This window comes from Lissotriton helveticus, chromosome 2_2 (genome assembly GCF_964261635.1).
Source record: "Lissotriton helveticus chromosome 2_2, aLisHel1.1, whole genome shotgun sequence".
Taxonomy (NCBI): Eukaryota; Metazoa; Chordata; class Amphibia; order Caudata; family Salamandridae; genus Lissotriton; species Lissotriton helveticus.
Genome location: NC_136060.1, coordinates 487,289,445 through 487,308,103, shown reverse-complemented (window position 1 = coordinate 487,308,103; position 18,659 = coordinate 487,289,445). Strand labels below are relative to the sequence as shown.

General features: G+C 47.9%; 1 protein-coding gene across 4 annotated transcripts in view; it reads right to left on the bottom strand.

The window, feature by feature from the left end:
• LOC144821906 (uncharacterized) overlaps positions 1–18,659 on the bottom strand; it is a 545,035-nt gene that overhangs the window by 28,428 nt on the left and 497,948 nt on the right. The gene's annotated exons all lie outside the window — the stretch shown is intronic.

Sequence of the window (18,659 nt, the reverse complement as noted above, 5' to 3'; positions counted from 1 at the left end):
AAAGCAAAGTGAGAGCACTGTTCACTGGGGTTACTCTCACGCTACCCGGTCCCTAAAGGTGCACTTATTGAAAGAGGACTTGTACTAACGGCCTCCCTCTTTTGTTGGTCTCTTGTATGTGACGGAGATGGCGTGGGACCAGCGAGGCAACTCCCCGAAGCCCCAACAGACGAGGGAAGACCACAGCCACGGATCCTAGCGCGTTCTCCCATGACCGCTTGACTCAGAGGAGGCGACGGACATTTGTATATAAAAGCACTCTGAAAATAAAACCCTCTTTACCCGCATTACCTGGTGTCAAGGTCGTCCCTTCTCCCACGCCCACAGAGATCAACCTGTACATCCAGTTTGTCCGAATGGTAGTGTAGGGCGTTGACTGTTTGTTGAAATGTCTGCAAAAGTTGGGGCCAAACGCTGGTAGCTGTGTGGACATCATGATTGGGGTTTGAGACGGTAGGAGAGACGTTTACGGGGTTTTGGGTATCTTTGAAAAAGTAGGACAGATCTGCTAAAAGCTGGTCACTTGGGTCGATTTTATTAGGAGTCTTTTGGGACGGAGGCATTGTTAATTCATATGGTACAAATGAGTGCATGGCTCCGTCAGTTGAGCAGTAGGTGTACTAATTTGATGGGGGGTTTGAGCAGGACTATTACTCGATACGGTGCTTTGGGCGTGGATTTGGGCACATATTAACTTCCGATGTGGGTCCGGCGAATCTTCAATTACAATGACAGGTTCTTCTTCTCCGTTGGGGGTTGCCAAAGTACATAGTTTCTGGGTTTTTGCTTTGGAGCCAGTCAGCATTATCCATGGGCTCATTGATGGGGTTTGCGACAAGAAACCACCCTTGGTAGCTGCCGCCAGAAGGGCCGGTTGGTGGCCCAAAGCCTCACCCAGGGATGTGTCCTGTTGGCAGTTGGCTTTACATGATTCCAGATTGGCACCCCCCCGACTTTCAAGACTTCCAAGACTGGGCAATGGTTTGATTGGAGTGGCGCCGAAGGTGAATACCTCCCTGGCTTGAGCTGGCTTGTTATTTCCGCCTTCCCAAGGCTGGGCATTCGACTGTTGTTGAAGAGGGGAAGTTGATTTCCACTCCCAAGGCGGTTTCCTGCTCCTGGTTACCTCCTGGAGCTGAGGCTGTTGAAGGATTTTGGGTGTAGTTAAAAAGTAATTTGACAAATCCAACTGCTTTCCTTCATGTGATTTAGTCTTGATCGTGGCCTTTTGGAAAGAACTGCGGCACCCTTCAGGTGGGATTCCGTTCGCTGCTAGGATTTCACTGGCTGGAGGGGAGACCATGGCCGAAGTCGGTTGCCTGGTCCCTTCTCGTTTTGGGACCAATGCCGCTTTCCTTACTTTCCCAGACCTCATTTTTGTTATGACTTTTTGTTGCGGCTCTGCTCTTCACGCCGAGGTTTTAGATAATCCTCTGCAAAGTTCAATAGCCTGTGAGCAAGGCTGCGTTCGCTAATAGTGGGGTTGTATAGGTCTGGTCGTCTACACTCGGCTTGTATGGTTGGTTGGTTTAATTTTACAAGCTCTTACAGATTTTAGGCGGGGGCTGGACCGGGGGCCAAGATCTTTCAGAGGAAACCGCTGCTTGTTAAGCTGGGACTAGGACTGAGGACTGTGGCTGGAATATGTCCAGGGTGTGGCGGGACCAAGTATTTACAGGCAGCTCCTGTTCAAACTCTTGGAGTTTTTTGGCGGGGGCTGGACCGGGGCCAGAGTCTTTTCAGAGGAAAGCCAGTGCTCGGTGGGGGTGGAACTATGGCCAGGGTATGTCCGGGGAGTAGCGGGCCGAGTATTGACAGAGGCGGTACAGACAGCAGGACAGACAGAGCGGCTTGGCTTAACCACTCACTTTCTGCTGTCTTCGCCTCCTTCGCTGCCCTCCCGCGCTCACCTACAGCCGTCGCCTCTCTGCATCTGCTCCTGCACCCGCTGTCAGCAGCTCTGCGCCACCAACGTCTCTCACGGCAGCAGCGGTGTGGGTCGGTGTCCGTGCACTCTCTGCTGCCTCCGCCTCCTGCCGCTCGCTGCCACCACTACCGCCAAGCTGCAGCTGACGCTGACGGCGCCCCCTCTCCTCCACGGCTCCTCTCCTCGCAGCTTGTTGCTCGCTGCTCGCTCGCTCGCTCGATCTCGCTACGTCACGTGACGTCACAACTGCAGTAGAATATGGGATACGGAAGGCGCACAGGTGTTTGTTGTTACCCAACTCAATCATACTCATTTTATCAACCTCAGGTGGATAAAAGGGAGAGTGGACCCGCCGGGATTTGAACCTGTGACCATGAGGTCGAACACAGTCCCCTGCAGTAGACACATTAGTCAACTGAGCCACCAGACCCATGTGTCATGGAGGACCAAATTAACGCCAAGGTTATCCAATAATGCAGCAAAAAATGCAAATTATGTGGCACATTTTCTGGCAGTATTATTTTCATTCATTCAGTTAGAAACAATATTTTGGGTGAAATCTACAAAATATGGAGCATAAGCAGAATAGCTCTAATCATTCAGCAATCCTGCACCCAAAGGATCACACAAATACACTGACATCGCTATTGCCCATATTTTCCCAACAATCTGTTCAAGAATGGTAAAAAAACATTACAATTCTAATTCCAATTGTAGGAAGCTGGCTCTGTCTATACTATACCAAAGTACGGTATAGTGTGCACAGAGTCCAGTCAGTCCCAGAGGTATAGTAGAGGCTTAATTAGGTAAGTACCAACAGCTCTCTTTGTGGTAGTCTAAGCTTATCCTGAGGGTGAGTTAAGCATTTATTGTATTCACTCAATCAAGATGGATGGCACATACTCAGAGACAGAATCCAGACCAAATAGGTAAGTATAAAAAACATATACTTATGTTTCATTTTTAGAACCAAGCAGGACTTGGCAAAGGTAAGTAAAATATACTCTCAAATGCAAGACTTTACAAAGAAATGCAGTTGTTGTTGAATTTACAATCGTTCGTTACAGGTAGGTATTGGTTCAAAAAACAGTTTAAATTACACAGTAATTACTTTCGGAATACTTTTGGATTACATCAATTACTCGGGGTGGTATGCCTAAATACCACGGGAGGAATCTAACAAAACACAGTAAGTAAAACTTTTCAAGTTTTGCAGTGTAGTTACTTTTTATGCATACAAAACATCAGTTCAATACCTAAAACATTTTAGGAACAAAAACACATGACATTAGTTACAATGAGAGACAAGCATTGGAAATGCAATAGGTCTCGCATTAGAAAAGGTAGAGCTATTGGTCTTGTAAATGACAAATATTTTATTTATGTGTTGGTTTTTAAAATAGCTAAATTGATAGCTTTGTTATTTACAATGCCAATAGTTATAACTTTCGCGAATGTGACACCTATAGCATTTGTAATGCAACATGTTTTGTATTTACGTGACTTAGATGGCAGCTCTGGTCGTTAGGCCACATCTCTAGAGAGATGTACGAAGTACTGAGGAAGACAAGTAAAACTGCACTTCAATAATGATGTCGAAATTAAGTTAGTACCTCTTTGATCGTTTTACTGCAAAATTGTGAAAATTATGAGACTCTAGTTCAGAACAGTTTGAATTTAGCTGTAGGACAAGGCAACCCAAGAAGTGCCAGTGCAAAGTGTTGGAAGTAACTGTGGCCAAGCATCTACTGTAAACAGAGGCCACGTTGTCAGTAAACTTGGGAAAATATGTAGCCTCGCCCAACACTAAAAGTGTTGCAGTCACTGGGTGTAGGCCATTAAAACATGCATGAATGAAAATAGAGATTACGCAGAGAAAAAAATGAAAATAAAGGGGTATCTTTAGTAGTAGGAGGAGGGGACTCTAGAATGAGAGAAAAAATGTTGCAAAAAAAGTTTAAAAGGTAAATGGAGAGGGTCGGTTTAAATACAAGCATTGAAAATGCAATAGGTCTCGCAATAGAAGAGTTTAACATTTTTCGTTTTGCAAATGGATGAGTGGCGTTGCGTGGATGAGTGGCGTTGCGTGGATGAGTGGCGTTGCGTGGATGAGTGGCGTTGTTTGTGTGAGTGGCGTTGAGTGGCGTTGCGTGGTTGAGTGGCGTTGCGTGGGTGAGTGGCGTTGCGTGTGTGAGTGGCGTTGCGTGTGTGAGTGGTGTTGCGTGTGTGAGTGGCGTTGCGTGTGTGAGTGGCGTTGTGTGTGTGAGTGGCGTTGTGTGTGTGAGTGGCGTTGTGTGTGTGAGTGGCATTGCGTGGTTGAGTGTCTCGTCTTCATAAACGTTGGACAGAGTAGCGGATTGCCTCGTTGACAAAGGCCACATAAATTAGACAAACGGAAATCCAGGTAAGCACACACTGACACGGGAACTGAACAGAAAAAGACAAGCATGCACATGCATTAAAGGACATACACACAAGCCTATGAAAACACATACAATGCTAAACTAAAGCACTAGTTAGTCAGATGAGACGTTATGCAAACCTTCTTTACACAGTAATCCCGCACCAAAATTAAATAGCAGGGCTAGATTTTCCTAGAGGTTAGAGAAGCTATGTGGCCTTTAATTGAGATAGATGGCCGCGTATGACAACTCCATGTTTGTTCTGGAGTGGTTTATTGTCCCAGGAGAGCCGCAGAGTCTCATGTGAAGCAGAGGCTTGAGGAGTGTCCGCATTTTGGCAGCCCCTTTATAACAAGCATGAGATGGGACCCGAAAACACTGGAATGAGAAGGGGCTGAAAGGAGCTAGTGACAGAGTTCAACTGGAGGAGAGGTGGGCAAAAACAATGAAAAGGTGGACAAGGGAGGAGAGAAGGAAAGGTGACAGAGAACTGCTGGAGGAGCAAAGAGGAGAAAAGAAATGCGACACGGCGGGCAGGGGAGGGGGCGGAGCGGGTAAAAAAAAAACAAGACGGAGGGAAAGGCAGATAAGGGGAGGGGGAGCAGACGGTTGGCAGTGTCCTCGGCTCTGAAGTAAGTGTTTCTTAGCACATGTGTTTGCAGGGATGCCTATCATCAGGAGAAAGGGGTCGGAGGAGGCGAGGATCGGCCGTAAGCATGTGTGCTTTCTGAAAAACAAAAATGTTAGGGGACGGCTGGGGGGAGGGGTAAGGATAAGCTGAAAACACAAGCTGCAATCACTTGTGTTTTCAGCCGATCCACGTTTAGTTTGCAAAGCAACTAACGAGGATCAGCTGAAAAAACAAGCACTTGCAAACTAAAGTAGGATCAGGTAAGTTAAGTGAAATAAAAGGGTGGCAAATAAATGTTTGGATTTTTGTAACGTGGTAATAATTCAGCCCAAAACGGCTGCAAGGCTGAAAGATGAAGCCGAGGCACTTATCTGAAGTGCTTGTAAGCCTGTGAAGTGAACAAACAGCGCAACGAGGGTTAGGTGGGAGATAAAAAACAAAACAAAGTGAGGCTGCAGGCATGAAGGTTTGAGACCCGGCATAGGCTCAACAACCTGGGAGTGTGGGCAAATCATTCGGTCAGCACGGAGCATGATGGCTTTATTGAGGGAGGCCCCCTGCGGCAGGGTAAAACCCCCGCTGGTGGCATATCACTCGGGCAGCATGGAGCATGTTAGCTTTATTGAAGGAGCCCCCCGCTGCATGGCAAAACTACCCGCTGCTGTGACCGCATGCATACGCAACGCAGTGTAGGCGGAGGAAAAAAGCAACACGAGGTCTGGTGTTGAAAAAGCGAAAGAGCCGTAGGCGACATGGTAAAAAATACAAGCAACATGAGGTCTGGTGTGGGGAAAAGAAAAAGCGCCATAACACACTGATACAATGCCTGGTGTTGGAAAAGCGGAAGCGCCGTAACACACTGATATAATGTGCGGTGTTGGAAAAGCAAAAGCGTTGTAAGATGTAGTAGCACACACGCAAAATGAAACCCCGCAATTTGCCAAACTGTAAGCAGCTGTAAAAGCGAAAGCGCTGTAAGACGGAGGGAAAGGCAGATAAGGGGAGGGGGGAGGAGAAATGCGACACGGCGGGCAGGGGAGGGGGCGGAGCGGGGAGAGGGTGTAGGCGGAGGAAAAAAGCAACACGAGGTCTGGTGTTGAAAAAGCGAAAGAGCCGTAGGCGACATGGTAAAAAATACAAGCAACATGAGGTCTGGTGTGGGGAAAAGAAAAAGCGCCATAACACACTGATACAATGCCTGGTGTTGGAAAAGCGGAAGCGCCGTAACACACTGATATAATGTGCGGTGTTGGAAAAGCAAAAGCGTTGTAAGATGTAGTAGCACACACGCAAAATGAAACCCCGCAATTTGCCAAACTGTAAGCAGCTGTAAAAGCGAAAGCGCTGTAAGACGGAGGGAAAGGCAGATAAGGGGAGGGGGGAGGAGAAATGCGACACGGCGGGCAGGGGAGGGGGCGGAGCGGGGAGAGGGTGTGAAAACAGCAGGGGCCTGGAGTGCGGCTGAGGGAACTGATGTGCACGCGCTTTTAAGCTCAATGCACATGCGCATTGAGCTTAAAAGTCACGGGCACTGCAAGGAATCGCCACGATTCCTTGCAAGTTAGTTAAAGAGTGGTTAAGCCCCAATAGTCTCGCAAGCTCGATGCGCATGCGCATCGACAGGCGAGACCTAAAAAATGGGTATCAGTTTCATGGGTAAGTAATCGACTCACGAGTGGGAGTTTTGGGGGTTAGGATGAAGGTTCCCCAAGGTCTAGGTTGGCTCTCAAGTTGCACCACCAAAAGCACTGGGGCGGCCAGGTGCAGAGTGCAGGGCCCCAATGTTAGCCAATGGGGCTAAGGGGGCCTTCGTTCAGCGGCTGCATACGAGCAGACCACACAGGTGTGGGAGCAAAGCTTATTGGGTTAAGATCATCACTGCAGGGGCCAACAATAAGCACAGGAGCTGCACCACCAGCAGTACAGGGGTAGCCGGGTGCAGTGTGCCAAGGTGATGTCGGAGACTCAGTGGATGTCAATGGAGATCTTCGGTTCAGAAAAGACTGCAGGCTCGGGCAGGGAGAATTCCTGAAGGAAACCACTGGCTGGTGAGGTAAGTTCAGATCTTTGGGGATGCCTGGACACCGTCCATTTGGCCACCCAAGGCTGTTGGGTATCGGGTGCAGGGGTGTCTTTTGACATCAGGCTCTTCCCTCCAGCTCCGGTCGCGGTGACTCATCAGATTGAGACTGTAGGCGTAGTCTTGGAGTTTGAGGGTGGTTAGGGATCACCAGATCCCAGGTCAGGATTGCAGAGCCACCTGGTATTCGGATTCTGTGGGTACGTTTTGGCTTGAGCAAATCCAGAGCTCACGGGAGACAGAGTCTGTTAGATAAATGCAGGCAGGTTCTCTGGGCTCTGGGGGTTGTTGGCTGCTGGACTCACCAGGGTACTCACTGTAGGCAGGTTAAAGTTGGGACAGGCTGGTAGGGCTGAGGTAAAAGCACTAGGCGTCCTCTTCTTCCTGGGTCAGTACGACTCTTTGGTCCTTCTTTCTTCCTCGAATCTGATGAGGCAAGGTTCAGGGTTGCCCCTAAATACTACATTTAGGGGCTTTTCAGGGGTGTGCAGGTCGGGCCCAATGGGTCCCTTCCTTGGGGTGAGTACACCCCCTATTATGCCGCCCTCCAGTGGGAGAGGGGCATGAGCCTCTTCCTAATTGGTTGGGTCCCCTCATCTCCAAGATGGACGGGACTGAGATGTGAGCTTCACCTCACCTCCCCCAACTGAGGGTTGGGATTGGCAAAGGTGGGCACACCTCTCCTCCTAGCTTAGTGTTTCAGCTGATTTTTCTGCTCAAAGTGGGGGTCAGAATCAGTGGGAGCCAGTTGCAGGGGGCAGCAAAAGGCAGGGACAGTGTACAAAGGCAGCAGGCCTTTGAAGCTTCCCCTTTCGTTGACCCAACCCATCCTGGGGGAGGAGGAATGACACCTCTGCCCAGGATGGGGTTTGTCTCTGGACCCAGAGAGCGGAGGCTCTCTACCCAGGGGTCCAAAAAACAGTCTGATGGTGGCAAATGTCAGGTGGCCATTCAGGAGCCACACCAGAGCTGGTCGTTTTTCAGGGGGCATCTCTAAGATGCCCTCTGTGTGCATTGTACATTAAATCCCACACTGGCATAGCATCAGAGTGGGTTTAATGTGCTGAGATGTTTGCTACCAAACTTCCCAGGTTTTAGTAAAGCCTTTATGGAGCTGTGGAGTTCATAATCACCAGCTCCCAGACCAAATACACTTCATGGATTTACTACACTTACAATGTCTAAGAATGGACTTAAACACTGTAGGGGTACATGGCTCATGCCATTGTACCCTCAGCTGGGGCTAGTGCACCCTGCTAGAGAGGTGACTTATCTAGCCCCCAGACAGTGGGTTGCAGGCATGACACACAGGGATGTGTGCTATTTCGACTCTTCACTTTTCTGTGCACCAAAACACGCAGCCTGCAATGGTAGTGTGTGAGTGTTAAGGTACAAGGCCTCTAAGGGTGGCACAAGGTGCTGCAGCCCCTAAAGGCTTTCCCCGGTCACAGCGCCCTTAGTAGCCATGGTACTTTTGACATGGTGCATACCTGTGGCCTGAGATGTGCCAATTGTGGGTACAAAGGTACAGATTTGGAAAAGAACACAGGCCGTGGAAACCTGATTGGCAGGGACCCAGGGCATATCAAGTCAAAAGTGAAAAAAGGGACCTTTTCCTACACAACCCCCCTCCCAAACGAAAGAGGATGAGACTAGCCTTTCCCTAGAGAGGCTTCATTATTAAAGTGGAAAGATCTGGAAAAACCATCTGCATTGGCATTGGCAGTCTCAGGTCTATGTGAAGTCCATTCCCTGTAGTCAGATGGACCACCTCAAACGTTTTGGATTTTCCCCTTTCATCTGCATTAGCCATCTGAGAGGTCTGTGGTCAGTTTGATCCAGGAAGTGAGTACCAAACAGGTACGGTCTCAGTTTATTCAGCGACCAAACCACAGTAAAGGCCTCCCTCTCAATGACACTGCAAAGCTGCTCCCTCGGAGTAGCTGTCTACTTATGAAAGCAACAGGGTGGTCTTGTCCATCATCATTTGTCTGAGATACGCTTGCTCCTATCCCTTGCTCAGAGGCATCAGTCTGCACAATGAACTGCTTGGAGTAATCTGGAGCCTTGAGAACAGGAGCTGAACACATTGCCTCTTTTAGGCTGTCAAAAGCCTTTTGGCAGCCAACTGTCCAGTTCATTTTCTTGGGCATCTTGTTGGAGGGAAGTTCTGTGAGAGGTTCACAATGGATCCATATCCCTTCACAAACCTCCTGTAGTACCCATTCAAGCCAATGAATGCCCTGCTTTGGGTCTGGGTGGTTAGAGTTACCCAATCCAGAATGATCTAGATTTTGGGTTGGAGTGGTTGAACTTGGCCTCCACCTACAAGGTATCCCAAGTATACAACTGTTCCCTGCCCCATCTGTCATTTGGATGTCCTTACTAGTTAGGCCTGCAGCTTGCAAGGCCTGTAAAACCTTCCCCAGGTGGAGCAGGTGATCCTGCCAGCAAGAGCTAAACACAGCAATATCATCAAGGTAAGTTGCACTAAAGCCTTCCAACCCAACAAGGACTTGACTCACCAACCTTTGGAAGATGGCCGGGCCATTGCATTCTTTAGACCAAAGGGCATCAGAGTAAACTGGAAGTGTGTGGAGAATGCGGTCTTTTCTTTTGCTCCAGGGGCCATGACAATCTGCCAGTACCCTACAGTTAAGTCAAAGGTACTTAAGTATTTGGAAGCCCCTAACTTATCTATCATTTCATCAGCCCTGGGGTTGGGGTTGGCATTTGTCTTGGTGACAGCATTGAGGACTCTGTAGTCCACACAAAACTTAATTTCTCTCTTTCCACCCTGTGGATGAGGTTTGGGGACTATAACCACTGGACCTAGGGACCCAGAGGGCTCAATAACCCCTAACTCCAGCATCTTGCTGACCTCATCTTTGATGCTTTCCTTAACTTGATCAGACTGGCGATAGATGTTGGTTTTGACAGGCAAGCTGTCTCCAGTGTCCACATCATGGGTACACCAGGGAGTCTGACCAGCCGTTAAGTAAAAGAGCTGTTGCAGGGCCTGTCTTCAATCAGCCTGCTGTTGGGCAAAGAGGGTGTCTGAGTAGACAACTCCATCTATGGGCCCAACTTGGGGGCTCTAAGACAGGAGGTGAGGGAGAGGTTCATTCTCTGTCTCGGATCCTCATCACTAACCATCAGCATGGTTACATCAGCCCTGTCACAAGAGTTTCAGGTGGTTCACATGTATCACGCTTTTGGGGGACATGATAGTGCCCAGGTCTGCCAAGAAGGTGACCAAACTTTTTTTCTTTAGGTTAGGGTACAGGCCACTCCATTTGTCCTGGACCCTTGGTGCTACTGGCTCCACAAACCACACCTGTTGCTCTGGTTGGAATTCTACCAGTGTAGCTTTTTGGTCATACCAGAGCTTCTGGAGCTCATAGCCGGCCTCAAGAGCCTTGGTTGCTTTCTGCATGTACTCTGCCATACTGGAACAAAGGCCTAGTACATAGTCCAAAAAGGAGAATGGACACTTGTAACTATAGGACCATTGGCTATAATGGATCACCCTTATAAACACTGGTTGTTATATGCGGTGTATATTTCTTCTCCGCCCCACACTCAGCGTTATGGCATAGTCATCGGGTGTCCAATTGACGTGCTATATGCCAGCCTTATCCAAGGCAACCTCTGGTCTGGATAGCAGTGTCCAGAGATTCGAAAGACACCTCCAGAGGGAAGGTGAAGTGCCAACAGGAAAAATTGTGCAAACAAAAAAAATGTTTTAGTCTTAAAAACAATATCTCTCTGACATAAGAAACTTTAATATAAAAGGAGATGTATTGTTGTTACAAATAAATTGGATATGATGGTCAATCGAGTAACTAGATTGCCTTCTATCTCTCAGTAAACGGTCGACATGTTTCAGCTCTCTATGGCCCAGCCGGGTCTATAGAGCATTCGTCAGGACAAATACAACAACAATAATCTACTCACACAACTTGTGTAGGTTTCGATACGGTGTGCGTATTTAGTCAACACTCGTTTGGAATGTTATTTAGGTTCCTTAATACAGATACTCGCTTACTTCCTCAGGGTGCGTGGGAAGTCAATGTAACCCGAGCCGCATATTGCAGAGGCAGCACAAGACGCCAGAATTTCGGCAACATGCGGCTCGGGTTACATTGACTTCCCACGCACCCTGAGGAAGTAAGCGAGTATCTATATTAAGGAACCTAAATAACGTTCCAAACGAGTGTTGACTAAATACGCACACCATATCGAAACCTACACAAGTTGTGTGAGTACATTATTGTTGTTGTATTTGTCCTGACAAATGCTCTATAGACCCGGCTGGGCCATAGAGAGCTGAAACATGTCGTCCGTTTACTGAGAGATAGAAGGCAATCTAGTTACTCGATTGACCATCATATCCAATTTATTTTTAACAACAATACATCTCCTTTTATATTAAAGTTTCTTATGTCGGAGAGATATTGTTTTTTAAGTCTAAACATTTTTTTTTGTTTGCACAATTTTTCCTGTTGGCACTTTACCTTCCCTCTGGAGGTGTCTTTCGAATCTCTAGGCACTGCTATCCAGACCAGAGGTTGCCTTGGATAAGGCTGGCATATAGCACGTCAATTGGACACCCGATGACTATGCCATAACGCTGAGTGTGGGGCGGAGAAGAAATATACACCGCATATAACAACCAGTGTTTATGAGTGTGATCCATTATAGCCAATAGTCCTATAGTTACAAGTGTCCATTCTCCTTTTTTGATTAATTGACTCTAGAATGGGGAACTGAATGGACCTCAACTCCTCCTCCCTACTACTTGATTACTTTCACTCACTAGTACATAGTCCATCACATCTTGTTTTGGGATATAATGGGGTTTCTCCCACCCTCTCCTCACAAGTGAGAGTGGCCCCTTACAGGGTGGGCAAACAAAAGTTCAAAGGGTGAAAACCCTACTCCCTTCTGTGGCACCTCTCTGTAGGCAAAAGCAGGCGGAGCAACAGAACATTCCATCTCCTTTTGAGCTTTTTAGAGAGTCCCATTATCATGCCTTTCAATGTCTTGCTGAACATTAAACAAGACAATTGGTTTGTGGATGGAAAGGTGTTGTGAACTTGTAAATCACTTCACACTCATTCCTCCTGTTTTAAGTATGCAGACATGAAGTTAGAACCTCTGTCTGATACTACCTTCTTTGGAAACCCTATCCTGGTGAAGACACCAATGAGGGCCTTGGCTACCACAGGGCCTGTAGTAGTCCTAAGGGGAAAGGCTTTTGGATACCTAGTAGAATGATCCACTACTACTAGTATCAACTTGTTTCATGACACTCTGGGAGGTTCATGTTTGCCCACTATATCCACACCTAGCCTCTCAAAGCGGATCCCAAACAACGGTAGTGGAATTAAGGGGGCCTTTGGGTGTCCTCTCGTCTTGCTACTAGCTTGACAGGTAGCACAGGACCTTACAAACTCCTTCACTTTTTGGGACATCTAGGGCCAATAGAAGTGGGAGACCAATATTTCCCAGTTTTGGCGTGGCCCAGGTATCCACCCAGGGGGATGTCATGGGCTACAGTGAGTGGAAACTCCCTAAACAACTGATGCACTACCACTTTTTCCTCGAAGCAGACCTGCCGAAAGCTAGAGAAGAACTGGCTCCGTGAACAAACATCGGACAGCTACGCAGCCCACAAGAACGCCACCCGCAGACACCACCCCCTCATCAGATCCGCCAAAAGGGTCTCCTTCAAAGACCTCCTAGACAACAACGCACACAACAGCAAAGAGCTCTTCAACATCGAGAAGGAACCCTCCAACCCCAGCTCCAACGACATCCCACCTTCGCAAGACCTATGCGACTCGCTTGCCACCTTCTTCCACCGCAAGATCGCAGACATCCACGAAAGCTTCAACGCCACAACCGCCCCGACTACCACGGAGACACCAGCACCCACGACCCCAACCCGCACCAACCGCCTGCTCTCCTGGACCAACATCAAAGACGACAACACCATCAACATCATGAACACCATCCACTCCGGATCTCCGTCAGACCCTTGCCCACACCACATCTTCAACAAAGCCAGCGGCGCCATTGCACCCCATCTCTGAAAAGCCATCAACATCTCCTTCGAGACAGCAACCTTCCCGGGGAGCTGGAAGCACGCCGAGTTCAACACCTTACTCAAGAAACCGAAGGCGGACCCCAAGGACCATAAGAACTTCCGGCCCATCTCCCTGCTCCGGTTCCCTGCGAAGGTCATCGAGAAGACCGTCAACAAACAACTGACCGGCTACCTCGAGGAGAACAACATCCTGGACACGTCCCAGTCCGGGTTCCACAGCAACCACAGCACAGAAACTGCCCTCATCGCCGCCACCGACGACATCAGAACCCTGCTAGACAATGGAGAAACCGCGCCCCTCATCCTCCTGGACCTGTCAGCCGCCTTCGACAGTTTGCCACCGCACACTACGAACACGCCTCCACGACGCCGGGATCCAAGAGAAGGCCCTGGACTGGACCACCTCCTTCCTCTCCAGCGGAACGCAGAGCGTCCGCCCCCGCCCTTCTTCTCAAAAGCCACCGAGATTATCTGCAGCGTACCCCAGGGCTCATCCCTCAGCCCAACGCTATAGAACATCTACATGGCACCGCTCGTCCACGTCGCCCCACTACATGACCTCAACATCATCTCCTACGCCGCTGACACCCAACTCATCCTCTCCCTCACCAAGGACCCCCACACCATCATAACCAACCTCCACAAAGGAATGAAGGCCATCCCCAAATGGATGAGGAATAGCCGACTGAAGCTAAACTCGGACAAGAAGAAGGTCCTCATCCTCTGATCCACCCTTTCGGCCTGGGACGACTTCTGGTTGCCGACCGCACTGGGAACAGCTCCAACACCCACCGACCATGCACGCAACCTAGGGATCATCCTCGACCCCACCCTCTACATGACTAAGTAGGTCAACACCATCTCTTCCTCCTGCTTCAACATGCTCCGCAAGATCTACAAGTGGATCCCCACCGAAACAGTCACTTAGGCCCTCGTCAGCAGCAGGCTGGACTACGGAAACGCACTCTACGCAGGAGCCTCGGCCAAACCCCTGAAAAGGCTTCCAAGCATTCCAGAACGCCTCTGCACGCCTGGTCCTTGACATCCCTTGTTGCAGCCACATCACACCCCACCTGAGAGACCTGCACTGGCTCCCCGTCCGCAAGAGTATAACCTTCAAGCACCTCACCCACACTCACAAGGCACTCCACAACACTGGACCAGCGTACCTCAACAGACGACTTAGCTTCTACACCCCCGACGACCTCGCCCTCGCCACAGTCCCCCGCATCGGAAGAGCAACCTCCGGTGGCAGATCGTTCTCCCACCTCGCCGCAAAGACCTAGAACATCCTCCCCATCCACCTTCCACAGACCCAAGACCTGCTGGCCTTCAGAAGATTCCTCAAGACCTGGCTTTTTGAGCATTAGCAGCATTCCCCTCCCCCAATGCTGAGACCCTCATGGGTATGTAGTGCGCTTTACAAATGTATTGATTGATTGACTCTCCTAGTGGCACCAGGTTTGGGGTCTCCGCCCTCAGTGTACGGGAGTCTGTCCTCCCAATAGACTCTGTGGGAGCCACTGACATCTCCCTGCTCCTATGCAGTAGCTTGCTGCCTCAGGCTTTCAAGAGAAGGGCAGACCTGCTACCCAAGGCACAGCTGTTCCCTAGAGGGTCCCCCTGGGCCCAAGAGCTCTACCGCATAAGGTTCAAGCTCCATGGGCTCAGTTCCCTCTGGGGCTGAAAAGTCCCCTACCTGAGGAGAGGGGTCCTGATGTTTCTGCCGTGGGGGAAGCTGTTTCATCAGTCTAACTACCTTTCCTCTTGGGATGTTGGACCATCATTTTAGGCACCAACTCTCCATTTTCACCATGTGCTAGGCAATGCACTCTTGTTTTCACACACACTATCTTAGGGATTTGCAGCATGGCTGCATGCATCTTTCTTTCTACCTCAGCCCATGCTGAGGTTTCCACATCATTTCCAAGCAGACAGGCGGCTGTGAGCTTTGCACAGACCACTACCTGTTTCAGGCCAGCCAGCAACACCCCCCCACCCTCCCCAGTCTAATGTTACCATAGCCATGGCATGGTTAGTGGTAACACTGACAGCATTGGTAACTGGATACGTTTTTCTATTAAGGATTGCTCTGGGGAACCCAGTGTGCCACTCACCATGGTGACACTGGCACCTATATCTATTAGGGCTTATATCCTAGTCTCATTCACTAAGTGGTACTGCAGGTATTTTTTTATTTAGGGGGCAGGAATGCCAAAGTAGCTAACCCTCCCTCCCCTTCAGAGACTAAAACAGCTTCAGTGTTCACCCTGATAGGCTCTGGGAACACTATTGATCCCATCTGGAGATTTGCCACACCTATAGAGACTGGAGGAGGGCAAGGGACATTTTTTTTGGAACAGACGCGATCTCCAGGTCAGTGTCGCCTCTTGTTACAGTGGAAACACCGGACCTTGGCAGGAACAACATTGTTCTCCTTGTACCCACAAGTGGGCTGGGAAGAGTTCCTGGGCCTATCCCCCCTGGACCAGGTTTTGGGGCCTTTAGAAGAATTTTGATGTTTGTCTTTGGGTTTCTCACCCGCTTTACCCTGGGGAGGCTTTGTAACCCCTTTCTTTTGATCACCCTCAGTGGTTGTCTTGGTCAGGCTTGTCTTTACCCAGTAGTCCACCTTCTTTCCCAATTCGTGGGGAGAAATTGAACCTAGGTCTACCAGATACTGATGTAATTTTTCATTGATGCAGTGACTTAAAATGTGTTCCTTCATAAACAAATCATAAAGTCCCTCATAATTCTGCACTTTACTACCAGTCAACTAGCCACCTCATGTATTTACTGAGTTATCTACAAACTCTACCTTGAACTGACTCTGGGATTTTTGAGCCCCCTGAATTTAATTCTGTACTCCTCAGTAGTGAATCCAAATCCCTCAATCAGGGTACCCTTCATGTGTTCATAGGACTCTGCTGGGTAGACGTAGGGTCAGAAGTCTTTATTTGTACTTACAAGAGAACAGTTCCCAAAGGAGTGCCCCCCAGTGAGACATTCTCACTTTTCTGGCTTCACAAGCCCTCTTAAAGGCTGTAAACCACTTGGTGGTATCATCACCATCCTCACATTTAGGGACAATCCCTTTGCGGATTTTGAGATAATAGGATCTTTCTTTTTCTTGGTTTTTAGTATTGCTGCCACAATTGTTTGGTCCTAGGCCCATATCTGCTCTTTCTTTTTCTAGGGCTAGCAGCCTAGTCTCTAGCTCTAGTAACTTGATCAACTTTACTAAAAGGTTGTCCTCTTCAGTGAAGTTTGTAGGAAAGTGGAATCTGACTGCATGGTTGCCCCACTTTTTTCCTGGTGTTTTGATGGTTTTCGACTTAGTTTGGTGGGATCCTGCTATTAAGTACCCCAGCCTATCTGCTTCCCCTTTAAATTGATTGCATGTACTTTAGGTACACTCCAGTTGGGTTCTGGGGTTCCCTTGTGAGCCCCTAGTATATGGTATACTATGTACCCCAGAGGCCTACCAGTGTTATGTATCATTTTAGGACCCTAGTGTAATTTTCCCAATTCATGCCCATATATAGGTATAAATAATCCTATCCTTATATAGGCATAGAAATCCTAACCATATTTAGACATGGCCCATGCAGTCCAAATACAGCATGGCTACTTCCACTAGTTCAGAAAAACCACAACGATTTCTTGGAAAAACTAGCCTTCAGCAGTCAGGGAAATCCCCTTGCTTGAATATTGATTTCTCCAAGAACTCATGGAGTTTTCAAAGAACTGAGAGTCTTTAGTGACGTTATTATGTCCAACCTTACGTCAAACTCTGCACCTTCAAGGTATAAATATGCCCACACTTGCCCTAGCAAACACACGGTGGTTTGGAGCAGTTTGACTATCTACTTGCTCGACGCAGCTCGCTACAGTAGGTGCCTAAGGAAGCCGACCCTCCAGCAGACACACTGAGAAAGACACTGTCTTCTCTGGACGAGAAATCCATCTCCAGTGTTTCCAAGCTACCCTTGCGGGTTGTTGGGAAATAGAGTCTTGAGAAAGAGATACCAGACCTCTTCATTCTAAAACCAAGGTACGGAGCAGTTTAGACCCTAGGAGAAATCTTGCATAGATTCTTGGCAGAAAATACTAAACCTATGCTACACCACACTTACTTCTTCCCTCGTACTAGACCTAGGTTAGGTACATTGGGGTAGGCGTATTTTAGAAGCATCAGTGGAGTACGTTTTAGTCTTTTATATATTTTACGTATTGATCTTATGGCTTAGAAACCATACCATGCTATTACAATATTATTTTGTAATACTTTTTATACTGTACGCACTTTACTTCATGCTAAGTATTGCAATTGTAGCAGTTCATTTCTTATGCTTGAGAAAGAAGACTGTTCAATAAATGCCCTTTTATTGAAAACGCCCGTCTCTCTATTCCTCTGCACCTCTGGTGAAACTAAGTCAATCGTGCATGCTTCGTTATCTATTGTTTCTGCTACTCTAGAGATATATGTCTTATTCTTAGGAAAGAAAGTTGTCATGTTTATGCGGTTGTCAGAAACTAATCCCTTCTTGTGAATTCGAGAAAGTTTCTAGTGACCTCTGAGCTAGCTGGCACTCACAATTAAGTTTAGTTTTTGCAATAGAGACCTAGTCGACTTAAGTCCTACGTCAATTCTATAGTATATGCTATTCCAATGCGCAGAGCCTATTGGGAATATAGGAACTACACTACATGGCGCCCAATGTTTGGTAAGGCACTAATTTAACGCTGGATACTAGAGTAACTCAGTTGTGCTTTTCACACAGATCCCTTTTTTCCATAAAATACTCCAATAGACGTCTGGAGTGGGTAAAAGGATAAAATATCCGCCATAACTGAGTAGGACGAAAAATCCTATGTATTTGTTTTTGGTTTGTTCAACGTTGAAGGATACAGTGTTCCAAAAATATTGTGCACCTTATCTTTGTTTCCTTGAAACTTGCTCTGCAAACTTTCAGTCATTAAAATGTCGGACAGTGAAGAAGAGAGAGAAAGAGCTGCTGCTGGAGCAGCAGCCCAAGCACTTTTGAATACGTTTTTGACCCCTACTTGAAAACACAAGAATTTCTACAATACGAACACAAATGTCGTCTGCTCATTCAGATTCTGCCTCTAGAACAATACGAATGTATAATTTGTACAGACGGATCAGCACAACCCGCAATTGGGCGTAAACAAGCTTATAGTGCTGCGTGCGCGATTGTTAAAGGTCGCTGGCGCGATGGTAAATTCAGACCAATGGTCACAAAAACTCAATCACTCGGAGACTGTACAGCTCAGTGAGCTGAACTGCAGGCTTTCAAGATGGCGCTTGAAAATGCTGTTCGCAAATTCCCCACATTCATAGTGTGCGATTCATATTACTGCGTTCAATCTTACAATGAATACTTGCAGAACTGGGTTCAAAACGGTTTCAAAGATGCAAAAGGTGGCACAATCAAGCATAAAATTATTTGGGAACAAGTAGTTCTATTACAGAAAGAACTACA